The sequence below is a fragment of the Hibiscus syriacus genome, unplaced genomic scaffold, assembly GCF_006381635.1.
Source record: "Hibiscus syriacus cultivar Baekdansim isolate YM2019G1 unplaced genomic scaffold, ASM638163v2 tig00110840_pilon, whole genome shotgun sequence".
Classification (NCBI taxonomy): Eukaryota; Viridiplantae; Streptophyta; class Magnoliopsida; order Malvales; family Malvaceae; genus Hibiscus; species Hibiscus syriacus.
The window spans coordinates 871,500-892,331 of record NW_024062887.1 but is presented as its reverse complement, the minus strand read 5'-3'; the positions used below and the strand labels follow the sequence as shown (position 1 = coordinate 892,331).

Here is a 20,832-nt window from a genome sequence, read left to right as displayed (position 1 = left end):
TGCTTGCGTAGGGGTGTTGGGCTGGACTCGGAAGAAGTAGAGTAATAATGCGCAATATTCTTTCGTCCAACCATGGTCTTGGTGCGTCGACCACTACGTGGTATAGGAGAAGGATCGAGTGTATGGATGGGACTGGGTGTTTCTTCGACAGGGACAGTGGGCGGATATTCAGGGGTGTCAGAATGGTACGGATCAGGTGTCACAGAACGGTGCTGATTAGGAGTTGGGTCATCAACTGGAGGATCGACTGCATCTTGCTCAGGCTCTGGGGATGCCTCGGCATTAAATGCCAGCAGAATTTTGTTTGGAAAGCCAGGGAAATTCCATAAACCGTGGGGAATAATTTCTTGAAACATCGATTCCACCACAACATCTCTATGCTTCACATATCCAAAGAAATTACGGATGTCACCGTGTAAAGCATGCAGGTGAGTCTGAGTCTGCATCACAACTTCCTCGAGAGCAAGCAATCTTGCCTCGGCATTTGATTGTGAAGTGCCTACAAATTGCTCATGAATAGGGTCTTTAGATTTGGGATTTTCATTTCCCAATAGCAGTGGGAGTTTGGCCCTAGTAATGCCCGATAATCCAGGTAAAATCTCATCAAAATCATTTTCCTCGACTTTTTTCTTACGACACAAAGTAGTAATTAAGTTCGGAAACACCAAAGCACTTGTCTTTTTACCCAAACAGTCATTAACTTGCTGAACAATAATACGACCAACATTAATAGGACGGGATACAATTATCGAATGTAAAAGCATTAAGCGAGAAAGTGATACCGTCGTATTGTGGGAAGTAGGCATAAGTTTATGCTTAAGAAAGTGATTCCATAACTTGGCGGGCAGTTGAAGACGCTCACGGTTGACCGAGTATCAACTCGTTTGGCGCCCATTCCACTCAGTGTTTGCAAAGCATAAGTCCTCAAGAATGTCATCGTAGGTGGTACTATCAGCCTCTGTTTCAAACTGGGCATGTCAATCCACCACATCCTGCAAATGATAATATCGATTAATCGCAGTGGGTGTAAAATGGATCTACTTACCTCAGACGAAAATGGAGTGTTGGTTGGGCTTGGAAATATTTGCATAAAACTCCTTAACCAACGAGGCATTCACTGAACCCGGATGGCGTGCGAACTTCTTCCACTTGAGCGGTGTCACGATGTCCATTACGTCGGGTCCAAAGCCACCATCAGTCTCCTCGGTAAAAATAAAACCTAACTCAAAGAAGAGTTTATGGTTCTTAAATGTTTGGAATCGAGCCTTGGCCTCGTCATCCTCGAACTGTTGCCAAGCGAAAGCGTCTGTTGGAGCCGGTCTTGAATGCACCATTTTCAGTGTTGTTGAAGCAAGAAAAACAAAAAAGGACAAAGCTTTTGAAAACTTTAAAAACCTTGGAGGAGTTTCGGCTATGGAGAAAATAAAAGAGGAATAAGATGAAGAAATGAGAGAGAAAAGTAAAAGTTAAAATGAAATAGAAAAGTTAAGGATGAAAGAGAAGATAAAGTTAAAAATTTGAGAGGGAAAAGGGGTGATAGGACGGTTAAGAAAGGAATTAGTGGGTGGGGGGTTATGTGTGTATGGGGAAGGAAAAACTGCCAAAAGGTAATGATGATGATAGGACAAAACTGTGGAGAGAGAAAAGTAAATGTCAGAATTAAAAGAAATTAAAAAAAAACAAAATCAAATAATATATTCCCCATTTAATGCTCTGTCATTTCCTCCATTTGGGTAACCGCTCCCTGCACGGTTTGCAACACTGTGGTCCCTTGAAGATCGTCTCATTGTCTATTCTCTTGATGTCAACAGCTCTATGAGGATAGACATAATGCACCTCAAATGGTCATGACCATCGAGATTTGAGCTTTCGAGGCAAAAGTTTGAGTATGGAGTTGTAAAGCAAGACTTGTTGGCCCACATTAAAATGACGTGGCATCAGTTTCTGGTCATGCCACTTCTTGGTTTTCTCCTTGTAAATCCGACCATTCTCATATGCTTGTGCTCTAAACTCTTCCATTTCATTAAGTTCCAGTAGTCTCTGCTCCCCAGCTTGTTGAGCATCAAAATTCAATTGCTTGATGGCCCAATAAGCTTTATGTTCAAGTTCAACCGAAAGATGACAAGCTTTCCCATATACTAGCTTGAAGGGTGACATCCCCAAAGGAGTCTTGAATATTGTTCTATACGCCCAAAGTGCTTCATCCAACTTTGGCGACCAATCCTTACGTCTTGGGTTCACCACTTTCTCTAAAATCTGCTTGATCTCTCGATTGGATATTTCTGTTTGGCCATTTGTCTGCGGATGATATGTCGTGGCAATCTTATGTCAAACTCCATATCTCTTCAATGCCTTGGCAATCAACTTGTTATCAAAATGGATTCCCTCATCACTTATGATAGCACGAGGTACTCCAAACTGAGTGAAAATATACTTGTACAAAAACTTGAGTACGGTCTTGGAGTCATTTCTTGATGTTGCTATTGCCTCCACTCACTTTGATACATAATCCACAGCAAGCAGGATATATAATTTTCCTTCAGAAGATGGGAATGGTCCCATGAAATCGATGCCCCACACATCAAACAACTTTATCTCCAAAATATTTTGCAACGGCATCTCATGTCGTCTGGAGATGTTTCCAGTCCGCTGGCATTGATCACAAGCTTTGTAAAATGCTTGGGCATCTCGAAACAGAGTTGGCCAATAAAAGCATGATTGCAGGACCTTAGCAGCAGTCCCTGCTCCACCAAAATGGCCTCCACATGGGGCTGAATGACAATGGTACAAAATGTCGCGCTATTCTTCTTTAGGTACACATCGTCTAATGAGCTGATCGGCACAATGCTTGAATAAATATGGCTCATCCCAAAAACAATGCCTTGCATCATTCTTGAATTTCTTTTTAGCCTGACTATCTAAATCAAAAGCCAGAATTCTACTAACAAGAAAATTAACAAGGTCAGCGTACCACGGGATTGTCGTGGCATATAAAATTTTCTCATCATGAAATTCCTCTTTAATATCTACAGTGTCATGTCATTCAGAATTGTTCTCTAGCCTAGATAAGTGATCAACAACTTGATTTTCAATCCCTTTTCTATCTACCACCTCTAAGTCGAATTCTTACAAAAGTAAGATCCACCTAATAAGTCTAGGCTTGGCATCCTTTTTGTTCACTAAATATTTTATAGCCGAATGATCAGTGTGAACAATAACTTTGGTGCCTATTAGGTAAGGTCTAAATTTATCAAAAGCAAATACCACGACAAGTAATTCTTTTTCAATAGTGGTGTAGTTCAATTGTGCTTCATTTAAAGTGCGGCTAGAATAATAAATAACATGAATAATAAATACCATATGCAGGCTCGCATTCGTGCATATACAACAACGTACTTAGTTTTTAGACATTTCATCTCTCTCTCTCTCTCCATGCTAAATGAAAATTGATAAAATTTCATTATTGTATTTTGGAAAATGAAAATAGATAAAAATGAAATTGTATTGCATCTCTTCTGCTAGATTATAATTGACATCAAGGGATGTGAATTTTGTCACTCTTGTAAATCGTAACTTCAATGAAATCCTCTTCCTTCAGACAATATTTTGCATACTATCACTACACATATCTGGTAGTGATTCTAACAAGTTTTCAATTTCTTTTGGAATTTGAAACAGGAAGCTGTCAATTATTTACAACTTTCTGCTTCAGGAGACAACTTGTACAGGGATGATGGATCTAGAAGAAGGAATTCACAAAGACGTGGAAGAAACGGCGCTGTTAATAGTATAGTTGGCATGTCTGAGCAGCCTCTTTCAAAGAATGACAAAAACACAATTCGTCGTTCACAGGTATATTATAGTGGTTTTATACTTTTCTTGTGGTTGGCAAATTTGTTTGCAAAATATGGATACTTTCAATAATATTTTTTTCCTGATTAGCTTAGTAACAATTCTAATGAAAAATAAATATATATTTATGGCTTTCACGATAATTTTCAGGTTCCTCAAATTGTTGATGCACTATGGCACCTCAAAGCAAAGGACATGCTTCCAACAATTTAGTTCATTTTTAATAGGAGAGGTTGTGATGCAGCCGTGCAGTATGTTGAAAATTGCAGCCTTTTGGATGAGTGTGAGATGAGTGAGGTAGAACTCGCATTGAAGAAGTTCCCGCTTCAGTATCCCGATCCTGTGAGGGAGACTGCAGTGAAGGGACTAATTAAAGGAGTTGCTGCACATCATGATGGTTGCCCGCTGCTATGGAAATCAATTATTGAGGAGCTCTTTCAGCGAGGACTTGTTAAAGTTGTCTTCGCTACAGAAACCCTGGCGGCTGGAATCAACATGCCTGCTAGGACCGCTGTTATTTCATCTCTTAGCAAAAGGATAAGCACTGGACGCATCCAATTGAGCCCTAATGAATTGCTTCAAATGACAGGGCGTGCTGGACGTAGAGGCATATATGAAAGGGGCCATGTTGTGATAGTGCAGACTCCTTATGAAGGCGCCGAAGAGTGCTGCAAACTTCTATTTTCTGGATTTAAACCCCTCATATCACAGTTCACAGCTTCTTATGGAACGGTGTTGAATCTTCTAGTGGCGCTAAAGTTACTCGTCGGCCAAATTAATTGGATGAAACAAATACCTTGCAAGCAAGGACTTTGGAGGAGGCAAGGAAGTTAGTTGAGCAAAGCTTTGGAAACTACTTGGGGAGCAATGTAATGATTGCTTCTAAAGAGGAGCTTGCTAAAATACAGAAAAAGATTGAAACACTTATGAAATTAGTAATGATGCTATAGATAGAAAGACTCAGAAACTTCTATCAGAGGTGGCATATAAGGAGATTGCAGATTTACAAGAGGAATTAAGGGCAGAAAAGCGCCCAAGGACAAACTTCTATTTTCTGCTTTGAAACCTCTCTCGGAGAATTTTGAAAATGGACATCTACCCTTCATTTGCTTGCAGTATGATGATTCTGAAGGTGTTGAGAACTTTGTTCTTGCTATTTATCTGGCGAAGGTTGAATCGCTTGTTGGTTCAAAACTTAAGAACATGGTTTTGACTTACGATTCTTTTGCACTGAGCGGAGGTGGAACCAAGTTAGATGCTGGTGAATCTGAGTCTGACAGTCTTCAAGATAGTACTTACTATGTGGACCTTGGTTCAGATAACTCATGGTATCTATTTACTGAAAAGTGGATTAAAACTGTTTATAGGAGTGGCTTTCCTGATGTTGCTTTAACTCAGGGTGAGGCTTTGCCCCTGGAAATAATGAGGTCACTTCTAGAGAAAGAGGAAATGCAATGGGAAAAGCTTGCTGACTCCGAGCTTGTTGGTTTATGGTGCTTGGAAGGATCTCTAGAGACATGGTATTGGAGTCTAAATGTGCCGGTTTTAAGCAGTCTTTTAGAAAGTGATGAGATGTTACATATTTCACAAGAGTACATTGCATCTGTTGAACATTACAAAGAACAAAGGAACAAAGTATCACGTTTGAAGAAAAAGATAGCACGTACCGAAGGCTTCCGAGAATACAAAAAGATCTTGGACGCAACTGTTAGATATCAAACTCAATTATGATAGAATAATGTAGAAACAAAGCAATGTGGCAGTGCATTATACCACTAGTATATGTCGGCAAAACATAAAGTTTGGAAGCACTTGAAACATGCCATGTTTTGTTAGTAAATAAATCAATAAAAAATTATGAAATGCAACTTGGCATGGAAATATCTAGCAATTTAAGTCGGTTTATTACATGTATATATATGTGAGCAAAGCAAGCTTTTAGATAAGTGAAGAAAAAAATAAGAGTGAGTGAAAGAAATATAAGTGAGGAAAAGTGTGAGTAGAGAGAAAAAAGAAAAACATACGAGAGAAAAAAATAGAGAGAATTGAGAGAGCTTAGCAAAGCTTAAAATAGTGAGGTTGAGTTTGTAAACTAGCCGAAACTAGTATTGCAGTATTGTAATATTGAGGTAGTATCGTTGTAAAATATTTTGTTTCGTATCAATAAATAAAATGTTCGAGTTATAAATTACCGAGAGCCCATCTACGCTTCTAACAAGTGGCCTCAGAGCTTGGTTCGAGTTCAACGTGATAGAGAAGATGACCAACATGATTCAACCAAAAATCCCGAGATTGACAAAGACTAATTACGAAAATTGGAGCATTCAAATGAAGGCGTTACTAGGCTCCCAAGATTGTTGGGATATCATCAAGGATGGTTACACCGAGCCTGAAAATGTAGCAGCAGAAGCAACCCTGACCAATGAAGAAAAGAGAAATTATTGAAGGAATCCCGGAGAAAAGATAAAAGAGAATTGTTCTTTATTTTTCAAGGAGTAGACGAATCTACCTGTGAAAAAATTTCTGATGGGAAGACCGCAAAACAAGCATGGGAGATTTTGCAAAAATCTCTACAAGGTGCCGAAAAAGCAAAGAAGGTACGCTTACAAACTCTCCGAGTTGAGTTTGAGATGTTAAAAATGAAAAATACGAAAACCATTGATGATTATATTAGTCGTGTGAAAGTGGTCGTAAATGAAATGAAAATAAATGGCGAATCACTCGACGATGTTAGAGTGATGGAAAAAGTTTTGCGGTCATTAACAAGAAAATTTGATTACGTGGTGGTGGCAATCGACGAATCAAAAGATTTATCCCAAATTTCGATCGATGAGCTTGTGGGTTCACTTCAAGCCCATGAGCAGAAAATGAAACAAAATGAAGATTCTGAAAATCTAGAGCAAGCTCTAGAAAGTAAGATGAATGTCAACGAAGGAGAAGCTAGCAGCAGCTACCCAAGAGGTCGAGGAAATTGTACTGGTTATTGTGGTAGATACATAGAAGGATGAGGAACTCGTGGACGTGGTGGTTGATCATATGACACTGATCAAATAAGTGAAAACAATCCAACACTAGGTCATGGACGAGGATTCAGAGGCCGAGGTAGAGGCATATATCAACAAGGAAATAAATTTCAGATACAATGTTATAATTGCGATAAGTATGGTCATTATAGTTATGACTGTAGATCTGCTCCTAAACAAGAAGAAAGAAATAGCGTAGCAGTAACTCAAGAAGAAAAAATTGAAAAATCTCATGTATTCCTCACTTATAAAGGAAATGAAGAATTCAAGAAAAATATTTGGTATCTTGATAATTGTACCAGTAACCATATGTGTGGTTAAAGGGAACTATTTGTGAAATTAAATGAAACAGTTCATGGGCGAGTAAAGTTAGGAGATGACTCGTATGCAGAACTAAAAGGAAAAGGTGAAGTCATGATTACTCAGAGAAATGGAGAAAATAAATACATTTTAGATGTTTATTATGTACCTACTTTGAAAAGCAATATCATCAGTCTTGGTCAACTCTTGGAAAAAGGATATGAAGTGCAGATGAAGAATCGCTCGCTTGCCATCAAAAATAAAGAAGGAGAATTAATAGCCCAAGTTGCTATGACTCGAAATCGTCTCTTTATAATTGATATCGAGTCGGGAGAAGTCAAGTGCATGAAGACCGCGATCAAAGATGATTTCATGGCTGTGGCATCTAAGATATGGACATCTTGGATTTTCTGGTTTGAAGCTGTTATAAAAAACGAGCATGGGGAAAGGACTACCAGAGATCAACCCTCCAAATCAATTATGTGAGGCTTGCATCAAAGGAAAGCAACATAGACAAAGCTTTGAAGTTGGTAGATCCTGGCGTGCCCGAAGACTGCTAGAGATAGTACACACAGATATAACCAGTCCTTTTGACATATCATCTCTTGGTGGTAACATGTACTACCTAACTTTTATTGATGATTTTAGTAGAAAATGTTGGATTTATATCTTGAAAAAAAAGTCAGAAGCGCTGGAAAAATTAAAAGAATTTAAAGCAATGGCGAAAAAACAAAGCGGTCAATATTTGAAGATACTCATATCAGATAGAGGAGGCGAATATATATCAAAGTTATTTGAAGAATTCTGCAAAGAGCATGGCATCATCCATCAGCTGCCAGCCAGATTCACGCCCCAACAAAATGGAGTTGCAGAAAGGAAGAACCACACAATCTTGGACATGGCAATAAGCATGATAAAAAGCAAGCAACTACCGAGAAATTTCTGGGCTGAAGCAGTTCGATGTGCAGTTTGCCTATTGAATAGATGTCCAACAAAAACGTGAAGTATATGACGCCAAACGAAGCATGGAGTGGTCAGAAACCAGGAGTTGGACACCTCAAGATTTTTGGATGCATCTCATATGCCCACGTTCCTGAACAGAGATAAAAAAGAAGCTTGATGACAGAGGAGAAAACTGTATTTTCATTGGCTATGATGAAAGAAGCAAAGCTTACAGATTATATAATCCTCTTACCAAGAAGGTAATAATTTCAAGAGATGTCGAGTTCGATGAAGCAGACTATTGGAGATGGAGCAAAGAGGAAAAGAAAGTTGAAGGACTATTTTTTAAAGATGACGATCTTATCAATCAAGATGAACAAGCTTATGATCAAGGTCCTCAACAAAATATACCATCGTCCTCAAGTAGCAGCAGTGATGCCAGCAACATAATAGAAGATTCTGAAGCGCCTCCCACAGAAGTTTGAAGATCTACAAGAGAGAGAAGAATGCCAAAAAGGTACAACGATTATGAACTAAATAATGTTTCACTTTTCTGCTTACTTGTGAACAGTTATCCAATAACATACGAAGAAGCGGTTGAAGATGACAAATGGAGGAATGCAATGGATGAAGAAATTGCATCAATAGAAAGAAATGATACATGGGAGCTAACAAGACAACCAGAAGGCCATAACCCAATTGGAGTAAAATGGGTTTACAAGACAAAGACCAATAAAGAAGGAAATGTTGAGAAGCACAAAGCGAGGCTAGTTGTCAAAGGCTATAAGCAAAGACAAGGAATATACTATGATGAAGTATTTGCTCCAGTAGCAAGGATCGAGACCATCAGACTTCTCACAGCAGTTGCAGCACAAAAAGGATGAAAAATTTACCAGATGGATGTGAAGTCAGCATTTCTAAATGGCTACCTAGAAGAAGAAGTTTATATTGAGCAACCACCTGGATACATTAAAAAGGGACATGAAGACAAAGTTTATTGATTGAAGAAAGCTCTATATGGTCTGAAGCAAGCCCCGAGAGCTTGGAACACGAGGATTGATGAATATTTCTAGAGAAATGGGTTCATGAAGAGTCCATACGAGCATGCCTTATACACAAAGAAAAATGAAGACGGTGATATCATGATCATGTGCTTATATGTGGATGACATGATTTTCACATGAAATAATCCAGGTATGTTCAATGATTTTAAGAAAGCTATGACTAAAGAATTTGAAATGAAAGATATTGGAGAAATGTCATACTTCCTTGGAGTTGAAGTGAAGCAAATGCAAGAAGGAATATTTATATCACAAAAGAAGTATGCAGAAGAAATTTTAAGAAAATTCAGAATAGAAGATTGCAAGTTGGTAGCCACTCCAGCAGAACCAGGAGTCAAATTAAGTATGAATTCAACAAGAGAGCAAGTGAATCTGACGTTGTTTAAAAGCATCGTTGGAAGTCTAAGGTATCTGACTATCACACGACCAGACATAACATACGTTGTGGGATTGGTAAGCAGATTCATGGAGAATCCGAAACAAGATCATTGGATTGCAGCAAAAAGAATCCTCAGATATGTCAAAGGTACAACAGGTCATGGCTTATTCTACACGCATTCAAAAAATTCGAAGCTGGTTGATTATTCTGATAGTGATTATGGGGGAGACTTAGACGATCGGAAGAGAACAACCGAATATATCTTTCATATAGGCTCTGCAGTATTTTCATGGTCATCAAAGAAGCAACAAACGGTAGCTCTTTCAACATGTGAAGCAGAATACATAGCTGCAGCAGCATGCACTTGTCAAGCAATGTGGTTAAAGAATATTTTGCACGAGCTAAATTTGGCACAAGAAGAACCAATTAAAATTTATGTCGACAATAAGTCTACAATTTCTCTTGCTAAGAATCCAGTCTCCTATAGCTGAAGCAAGCATATTGATACAAAGTATCACTTTATACGAGAGCAGGTGAAGAACAAAAATGTGGAGCTAATTTACTGCAGAACTGAAGATCAAATAGCATACATTTTTTCAAAACCATTGAGAGCAGATATATTCAACCGACTCAAAGAAAAGCTCGGAATGGAAAATCGAGTTTGAGGGGGAGTGTTGGATATCAAACTCAATTATGATAGAATAATGTAGAAACAAAGCAATGTGGTAGTGCATTATACCACTATTATATGTCGGCAAAACATAAAGTTTGGAAGCACTTGAAACATGCCATGTTTTGTTAGCAAATAAAACAATAAAAAATTATGGAAGGCAACTTCGCATGGAAATATCTAGCAATTTAAGTCGGTTTATTACATGTATATATATGTGAGCAAAGCAAGCTTTTAAATAAGTGAAGAAAAAAATAAGAGTGAGTGAAAGAAATATAAGTGAGGAAAAGTGTGAGTAGAGAGAAAAAGAAAAACATACGAGAGAAAAAAATAGAGAGAATTGAGAGAGCTTAGCAAAGCTTAAAATAGTAAGGTTGAGTTTGTAAACTAGCCGCAGCTAGTATTGCAGTATTGTAATATTGAGGTAGTATCGTTGTAAAATATTTTGTTTCGTATCAATAAATAAAATGTTCGAGTTATAAATTACCGAGAGCTCATCTACGCTTCCAACAACAGCTAGGTTTACTGAGGAAAAGATAAAACGGTTGAAGGCACGGTCAAATCATTTGATCAATAGAATGGAGAAAATTTGAACCAGCTGGTTGGAAGGAGTTTCTTCAAATCAGCAATGTCATTCATGAAACAAGGGCATTAGACGTCAATACACATGTAATATTCCCTCTTTGAGAAACAGCAGCCGCGATTCGTGGAGAAAATGAACTGTGGTTGGCAATGGTATTTCGAAACAAGATCTTGCTAGATTTAAAGCCTGTGCAGCTCGCCGCTGTGTGTGCGAGTTTAGTTTCCGAGGGGATCAAGGTACGTGCATGGAAAAACAATAATTACATATATGAGGCTTCCTCTACTGTCCTAAATGTCATTAGTTTGTTAGATGAACAAAGAAACTCCTTTCTGCAACTTCAAGAGAAACATGAGGTAGAGATACTTTGCTGTTTGGATGGCCAGTTTTCAGGAATGGTTGAAGCCTGGGCTTCCGGGCTATCTTGGAGGGAATTGATGATGGATTGTGCCATGGATGAGGGTGATTTAGCCCGACTTTTACAGAGAACAATCGACCTTTTGGCTCAGATTCCAAAATTGCCTGATATCGATCCGTTGCTGCAGAAAAATGCGACAACTGCATCTAGTGTCATGGACCGTCCACCCATAAGCGAGCTCTCTGGATGAAGTTCCTCTGCAACAAACTATAAATTAGGTGTTTCTGCTTAACGCTAATCATTTGTTGTTGTTGATATAATGTATCCTCAACCTCAAATTGGATTCACTCATATTTTGTATATGAAAGTCTGATTCAGAATCATTAAAAGCATCCTAAAGGGCGCCAGGATATCAAACTTTGAATATCCAATATTCGATTTGTTCGGTCTTGATTTGGATTAGTAGAGATTTTGTTGGTAGAGGGGATATCGATGGTTCAAAATATGAAAGTTTGAATTTCCAATTTTCGAATTGTTTGGCTTCAATTTAGGTTATTGAGGGTTGTTTGATAGAAGATTTGAGTGGCAATGGAGATGGCCGGTTCATCCATTAGGACAAGACAGGATCGATGGAGTTGAAAGAGAAAGTGAAGAGGAAATGCGGTTCAGGACTTGTTCATGTTGGAGTGAATGCTCAATCGAGTAAAAAAAATTAAATTATTCAAGTTGATAAGTCTTATTTTATAATTTAAATTTTATTCGAAAATTATTCTATTCGACTCGAATCGAGTTACTCGAGCTTCTATTTAAATTTAATTATAAATGTTTATAATATTATGATAGTATATAATTTTAATTTAAACGATTTTTCATAATCGTATCAATACATATATATTTTTTCATATGTTGTATACATATATTATATAGAGTTGAGGGACTCGACTTAAACTTGAAAATCAATCCATTAATTACTAAAAATTTCAAGCTATTCGAGTTTTATTTTATAACTCGACTCAAATTTAAAAAAAATTCGAGTCAAGTCAAATTCATAAAATTATGAGTCGAGTCAATTTTTTTTGAGTCAATTCGAATCAAGTTTTTTCGAATCAACTTGATTAAAAAAGATAAAATTTTCAAATCAAATCGAGTTTTGTTCACCCTAATTCTGGTTTGACAAAAAAAGTTTGGTGGATTTCTCGATCTTTTCTTATAGCCCCAATCATTAATATATATTAGATTTTGCTCACCCTAATTTAGGCTCTTTTGATGTTAATCGTCATTCTCAAGATAATGTTTTAATCTTTTATTTTTATATTTAATACTTTTATATTAACTTTTTGGGGACTATTGTCCCTATTTCTCTTTATGTTTGGAACTTTTGATATGTCATAATTCAAGACACCTTTGTTTTAATTAATAAAATTTAGTTGTAATTGTTAAAAAAATTATTAATACTTTTAATTTCATAAATTTAGATAAAATAATAGTATATAATTTTTTAATCATGTTTAATAAGTAAGATTTTCTTATCAGTAAGAGAATCGTCAAATTAGAAAATCCTTTATAAGAATTTTCACGAAAAGCTTAAATGATTATTCAAAATTAAAACATTAACATGTAACAATTTAAATTTAAATTACTTATTACACTACAAGAATTTCCGTGAAAAGTCTCAAATGATTATTTACGGTCTGTTTGATATACAGTAATGTGTATTTTTAGAAAATAATTTACATAAAATGGACTATTTAAAAATTGTTTTACATAAAATAAATTACATGAAAATTGTTTTACGTAAAGTGAACTATCTAAAATTGTTTTACGTAAGATAAATTACATTTTTCGGGAAATAGTTTTCGAAAACTATTTTATGGTGTTTTGATGATATTGTGTAAATTATTTAATACACTATAATTAATTTTATAGAAAATGATTTACATAAATTAAGTTCAGTTCGGTTCATATTTTAAAAAAGATTTGATTAACGATTAAAAAAAGTTTGATTTATTCGGTTAATGGTAATTCAATTCGATAGGTAGTTGAGTCAACCATTTGAACACCCTTAACTTTAATTATCAGTATTTTATTAACATAATGCTAAATTATTATATTAATATTAAATATATAAATTAATATTACTCATTATTAATAATTTAATAATATTATATTATAAAAATAGATAAATATTAATAATTTATTTAAAAATTTATAATATCATATATTATTATAATATATTTGAGTATATATTAATATAATATTATTAAAATTATATTATATGTATATTAGATATTTTAATAATTAATATTTTTATTAAAATAATATTAAAAAATTAATTTAATATATAATGTATAAAATAATATTTTTTTGAATACTTGTACTCTGAAATGAAAAATTAGTAAAATGTTTTACGGAAAATCAAATGGTAAAACAATTTACAAAAAAATACAAAGAAACTAGAAAAATGAATTATATTGAGAAAATCAATTACAACTATCAAAAACTAGAAAATATTTTTCATAAAACCAATTACAGCTATCAAACACAAAAAAAATAAGAAAACATTTTGCATAAAATAATTTTCAGCTATCAAACACACCCTTAAATTAATAACCATTGTTGAATTGATATTCGAAGCCGCCGGCCAATTATGTCATGAGTAGTTCTGATGAGAGGATGGTTTTTGTCTCGCTAGAAACAAATAAATCTTCCGTATTTATAACATAAGAGACCTAACACTTACAAATTTTACTCGTTAGCTTATCACATGTATACATATACAGGACGAACATATTGGGAAGTCAAATTTAAATTTATAAAATTTTATATGGCGAAAATAAATTTTCAATAAAAAATATGTAGATAAAATTTAAAATATATGTTAATTTTAATATTTTTTAGGAAGGTAGCCGCTCCAGGTCCATCCCATATATATATATACATATATTATACACACAAAAAAAACATGCGAGCTTATAACTTGGAAGAATTGAAAGCAATCTTGCACTCCAAGCCATTAACCATAGTAAGTCCAGCCGCCTCGCCCGTCGAAGAAGGTTCATCACCATCCATGCATTTCTTCGTATTCCTGTAAACACCACATTTACATATTGTCAGGATGATGCACGACCACATGGAATACATGTGAACAACTGTCCATCGTGTATTCTTATTGTACCTCTTCAAGAAAACCCGAGATTTCTCTTTTCTCTCCGGAACAGCCGAGAGAAAGTCGTTGCACAAATACGCTGCAAAATTAGTCCATGGAAACAGCCATCACTTCAGGCTTATTGTTCCCATAGTCCATGAGCTGAATGGAAAGACGAGTTGGTGTGGATGACTGCATCCACGAAATGTAAGATGCAGATTGCATATGAGAGTTGTTGTATCAAAGACGAGAGATTGAGATCAAATAAACAATTAATATAAGCGAAACAAAATGAGAACGAAATACGTACGCATTCGATACGATATATATTGTCATCATGAAGGAGAAGACGGGCATTATCCTGATAAACAACATCAATGAATCTACCAGAGTATCTTAATTTCTCATATGCATAGAGTTGAAGAAGCTTATTGTCCATTTCTTCTCTTGCAACCACTTGAAGCTAAGGCAAGAACCATAAAGATGAAAAACTTTAGAATCAGATATGCCGAGGAAAAGAAGGGCGAAACTTCGGAAAGAAGCTTATCCAAGAAAAAAGGAAACATCGGTAAGAAATCAACATTACCTGTTTCACAAGATTATATATCAGCTTATCCATCGTGAACAGAACTTATGACTGTACTCCCAAGGATAACTCCGCAATCATCCTCAATTTCGTATGATCAGAAGAGCCATCAAGTAATTTGTAAAGTGCACTCATGAACCTATATCATAATAAGAGTAGAAATTAAACATGTGATAGTAGTGCCGGCAGCACCGGAAGTTAAAAACTAAATTACCTGTCATAGAGATCAGCAGGACTTGAACTACTCGAAGGCATCCATTTCCGACCTGCAGATGATGAATTGTTCTTTGCTGATTGCAATCTTTCGTATAATTTCTGTTGAAATTGTTTAAGGAGTTAATAACTTGACGAACAAACCATGCAACAAATATTATCGTTAAGGTTAGTTAAATATTTTACTAATTCAATAAAAGGTACTTACTTGGTGAAGCCTGAAGAGCACATAAAATGAGTCATTTCCGTAAAAAACCCGTGAATCCGTCTCATTCTCGTGTAATGCTGAAGGGACATGCTTTGCAAGGGGCTCTGTGGTTAGGAGACAACGTTCGGAAAACGGTAATAATGTTCCATCTCCTTCTGCCTCATAAACATCAGACATCCCTTCAGCCTCATATTTACTCTCCCCTTTATTACCCTTTCCAGAAAGCACACGATTCTCACTATCCTCGGATGCACCATCTTCCATCTTATAGGCAGTAAAATCCTTGTTTGGTAAGAACTCCCCTTCCTCGAGATCTCCATTTGGTAAGAACTCACCTTCCTCAAAATCCCCATTTGGGAAGAACTCACCTTCCTCCATTTCAACTTTATGTTGTCTAAATGATTCTTCATTATATCTAAAACAATTACCGTCCTGCAGTTCAAACAATCGCCTTGTGGCATCATCCACTTCACCCTCAGCAAAACTAGAGTTACCATTTTCGACGTTGTTGTTCTTAGCCTTCACGATATCTTCGGTGTCCTCTGCTCCTTGAGGACGAGACGGGAGACCAAGCATGGGTTCCAGGAATGTAGTCCATATTTTCATTACTTCATCCAACTGTCCAGTTGTACACAATTCTCCACAGGTATATTTGATGAGCTGATAAAGATCTTCATGGATTTCACGATCAGGATATTCGAACTCCATATCTGCAATAATAGATCGTCTGTTTCCCGAAGCAATAGCGAGATGCAAATCATGTTCTTCTTGCTTCTTCTCACTTATTTCTTTGATCTCAGCCAATAGAGCTGTAAAAATATGAAAAGGGCAATGAGAAGAGACAGCATTCAAACCAGCCAAGCATTGTACACTTATTCAGTTAAAAAAGCAAGATCCATAATTATTACAAAAAGTCAAATGCATAAATTTCAATTAGTAAATTCGTTTCCAGTATAAAACTGTCTTAAAAGAACAAAAGTTGTCCATAATTAGCCAAGCAACTAAAAGACCAGATATGCATGAAGTTCCCCCAGAGCAAGAAACAGAGGAAACATGATAGTTCAGGAGTCAGCACTCTTTGCTGGTATTCATGGTAAATTTGAGGATTATTTATAACAAACAAAAATCCCAACACGCAACAAATGAAATATACAGTGCAGTGCGATCCTCACAGGTATCATTTACCAATATATTCAATGATCAAACTCTAATCCCTTTATCCCCATTAAAAGGAAAAGGCTAAAGACACCTTTTGTGCTTAAGTTCTTGGGGTCCTGCTGCTTAAAAGTGAAGCTCCGGTGATCAAGTGATTTGTGATGATTGTTAGCATAAACTTCAGCCCAAAATTTATTAGAATTAGAACGAAAGCTAGCCCATTCTTCTTGTTTCTGCTTCAACCGATTTAAAATAACTGGCAGAGCAAGTTGGTTCTTTTTCCTTAATTCATCCATCATATCAAGTCCATAGTCATCGTATAAGCGTTCAATGCACCTAATATTCTGAACTGCATTGACAATTATAAGAGAACAGAAATCAGGTAAAAAAAGGGAAAGGCTGCACTACACAATGCATATGCATATATTTTACTCTTGTTAGTCAGATTATAACCTGTGAAGAGGTCCTTAATACAAGTTGACCAGTCTGTTTTGGTTGTACCCTCGTTAATATTATCTAGTAGTCCTTCTACTTTCTTGGTTGCTTCCTTCGCAGACTCTAACAACATATCCAGTTCAAACCTGACAACAAGTAATAAAGATATTAATAATTCCCGAACTAATTATAAGTGAAATATCAAGATGTATTTTAAGCAATATCAGCAAAAGACGCACACAAACACAATTTATTAAAAAGCTAGGGGAAGATCCAACCTGTCATCTTCACATCGAAATAGGATTTCTTCATACTGGTTTCTGCGCATAAGTCTGAAAGAGTAGTCTTCACTCCCTGAAGTGACAGAAACCCAATCATCATTCAGAACTTCAATACCAATAGCATCTCTCTCGCTTGCAACAGGCCTTGGATACTGGAAGGCATTAAACAAGTAATTATAATTTATAAGAGCATCAACATATAAGCTTGGGTCATAAAAACAAGGATGATTAAGAAGAAAAATCTGCATACATTCTCTGGAAGAAGTCGGTAACTAGGAGTGCACTTTTCACAGTTAGAGAGGTCGAGCTCATTAATGGATTTTCCAATGAATTTATCCTTGCTAAAACTTAACAAAGTTTTATGACTTCCGCCATCCTTATTGCCAAAAGAAATTCTATCAAGTTCACCCCTTTCTAGGGTTTCAAGGTCTCTCTCTATCATCCCGTCATCCTTTTCTTGCACTTGATCTCTGTCTCTGTCCTCCATGTTGACTAATCTACGTAACTGTCCTTCAATCCACACGAACTCTGCAAGTGAAAAACTTCGAACTAAATGCGCAAAATTTTAAACTCAAACAGAAGAGTAAAGTTCAGTTCAACTATAATGCTTCATTAGTTTTACGGAACATGAATCCACATTTAATCCTAAGATTAAAGTGATAGCTCAGCTCTGTAATAAACTACGAGAAACTCCTGATTGCACAGACCTGATATGACTAAGTCAAAGAAGCAACATGACACTGCAGGGCAAGGAATAATAGTTTGAAACTTTACAATGATCCAGCTTTTTACACGAAAATCATACTGATGAGGGATGCAACAAAAAGACAACATCCATTCAGGAAAAGTGAAGTAATTTGCACAAAAATGGTATCACTCTCATAATCCTTCCGAGAATAAGGAGATAAATACTGCATTTAAATGAAGAATAAATTCGTCAATCTGCAAAGTAGAACCCCAAGAGAATATTCAATTAATACGATATTAAAATTATAGCTATTCCCATAATGTTTAACTGAAGCAAAACTCACTTTTTATGCCATTTTTATCATCGAATGTGTCATTTTCAAAGTCTCGGCAACCCTGTTCTCGGTCTCTGCTATCTATCTCTTCTCTCTTGACCCTTTCCTTTCTACCATGCCACTTTTTCTCTTTTCCTTCTTTCACTACAACTATATCCTTATATGTTCTAAGGCGCTCCATGCTAAGGCCGCTTTGAGCATGCAAAGTTGTATTATGATCTTTCTGCAAAAATATTCTCACAATTAGCTTAATTTTTTGTATGTAATCTTAAGTAAATTAAGGATTAGGCTAAAAGAAACCTTGTCAGCAGGAACAGCATGCATTGTGGGGATAGAATAACTCCTGTCTCGTGATTTAAAGTTTCTACCAGAATAAGCATAACGGTTAGAGCCAGGCTGAACACAGGGGAATTCCAAAACCAGAGCCGGGTGGTCTAGGAGAAGAGCAGCGACCTAAGGAGTGTAATTTCTGATCATCAAAACCCAACATACTAGGCAGTAGATAAATACATTCTATACCAAATGCAAGGAAAACATAGCCAAACATACCTTCCGACAAACCTCGGCAGTAGAAATAGAGTTGTTTTCTTTTCTTAAAATAATGTCTAAAAATGACTGATAGGTATGGTCATCGTCACCTTGAAACTTTGCCTGCAAGAATCCAACAATGAGATCACAAACTCCACACCCTAAAACCCTATATCACAAAATAGCAATGATGCAAAACATCTACCTTAAGCTTGCTCACAAATTAGTGATTTTTAAATAATTCTTCTTTTCATTCGGTTGTACACTTCTATCCCCCGGTGGAAGGGAATCTGAAATCCTTCAGGCAAAAGGATATTGAAACCCAAAATTAGGTCTGGATGCCCTTCAAATAATTCCTTCACTATGGCTAAGGAACCAGCAGCGTCAATTCTACTACTCCACAACATATCCAAACTCCACAAGTCACAAATTGCTTGACAGAAACATTAACAAAGAATAGAGGGAAGTATTAAAATGACCATAATGATTAGACCTTTGAGACTTTAAGTCTTTAAGTAGTTCAACAAAGTCACAATATTTCCCCATGTTCTCAGGAAACCTCTGTTTAACCATTCTGAGATACTCCATTGCATAACCTTCTGTCGGTTCCCCTTTAGGTCCTAGCGCTTCCACCATCCATGGTTGCTCAGAGCTTCAACATTCAAAAACATAATACATCGAGAAATTAAAGAACATTTCCGATCAATAATCACAAAAAAGATTCCATATAATTTAAAAAATAAAATATCATCATCCCCTCAAAAACTGTAAATCAACAACTAGTGAGATTTAACATTTTCTCTCACACGATTAAAACCTCGTCTTAAACAACACAGATTATTCGCAGAAGAAAAACTCGAAATTGCAACCAGAAAATAATGTGCATTACTATTGTTGCTATCTCCAAAACCTCTTTAAAGGAAAAGGAAATTCACGACCAGAACCTTTAGCAACTATAAACCTAAAATAATTGAACTTTTCATCAAAGAGCAAAGATGATTTACGATTATAAAAAGAGATGGAACTGAAGTAAACTAAAATTAAACGAGCAAAAACACAGAACAATCAACTAAACTAAACAATACAAGGAAACTCAGAAACAGTAAGGTTTTTTCAAGATGAAAAGACGAAATTTAAAATAATGCTAATAATCAAAACGAAGAAAAAGTTCTGTTTTACTCTTCACTTCGTGAAATAACCGCCTGTCTTTCAATTCGAGAGCCGCCATTGCAAACTTCATCTATAGAACGCTTCATCTCTTTCTCAAAACAAAACAAAAAGCATTAGTTGTTTTCAATCAAACAAAAACAGCAGTCGTTAAAAGCACAAGAACCAAAACAACATCCTCGAACGAAGGAATCCCCTTCTTTTTCTCACCTCTCCAAGAAATCAACACCGAAAATATTTCTTCAAGTAAATATAGATTTCTTAAAGTCAAGCTAACGCGGGAAAAAGAAAGAAAATCATGTTTCTTAAACCGCCATTCAAAGAAAAAATATTTAAATCATCAAACAATGTTTAAGTGAATTTATTTGAACGTTCGCAGTTATAATGAGCTAGGAACTTGACGATGGTTATTTATAATGCATATATGGAAAGGACTTAAATTCCCGGTAAAGATCACCGGCAATAGGATTTGGGCATATTACAAGACAGTAATGTAATTTTTATTTGGGTAAAAACTACATGGGTGACAACCGAACTATAATCATCAATCATTTTTACTACTAACGTTTAAAAATGATCAAACAGATCACTAAATTATTTAAATGGTTCAATCAAGTCACTGATCGTTAATTTTTAACAGATGTAATGACGTGGCCGTTAATAAAATTAAAAAAATTATATATTTAATCCTTAATATTTATACATTATATCAATTTAGTCATTTTTAATTAATTAAATTTAATCATTTAATCTAATCTAGAGGTGCCATATCACTTAAGTGGATTCAAATCAAGGACCCGGGCAAGTTTTGGCCTAGTGGAAAAAGTTTGCCTAGGGACCTTGGGGTCCCTCGTTTGAATCCACCCAAATGCACTTTTATTCTAGTATGTTTTTTTACACAGTTAGGGTGTAAACGAGCGAGCGAGC

General features: G+C 35.9%; 2 pseudogenes; one reads left to right on the top strand and one right to left on the bottom strand.

Moving 5' to 3' along the window:
- The first annotated feature begins 1,926 nt into the window (after positions 1–1,926).
- LOC120143246 lies at positions 1,927–11,548 on the top strand (annotated as a pseudogene).
- On the bottom strand, positions 11,464–19,994 carry LOC120143245 (annotated as a pseudogene).
- Between the last annotated feature and the right edge of the window lie 838 nt (positions 19,995–20,832).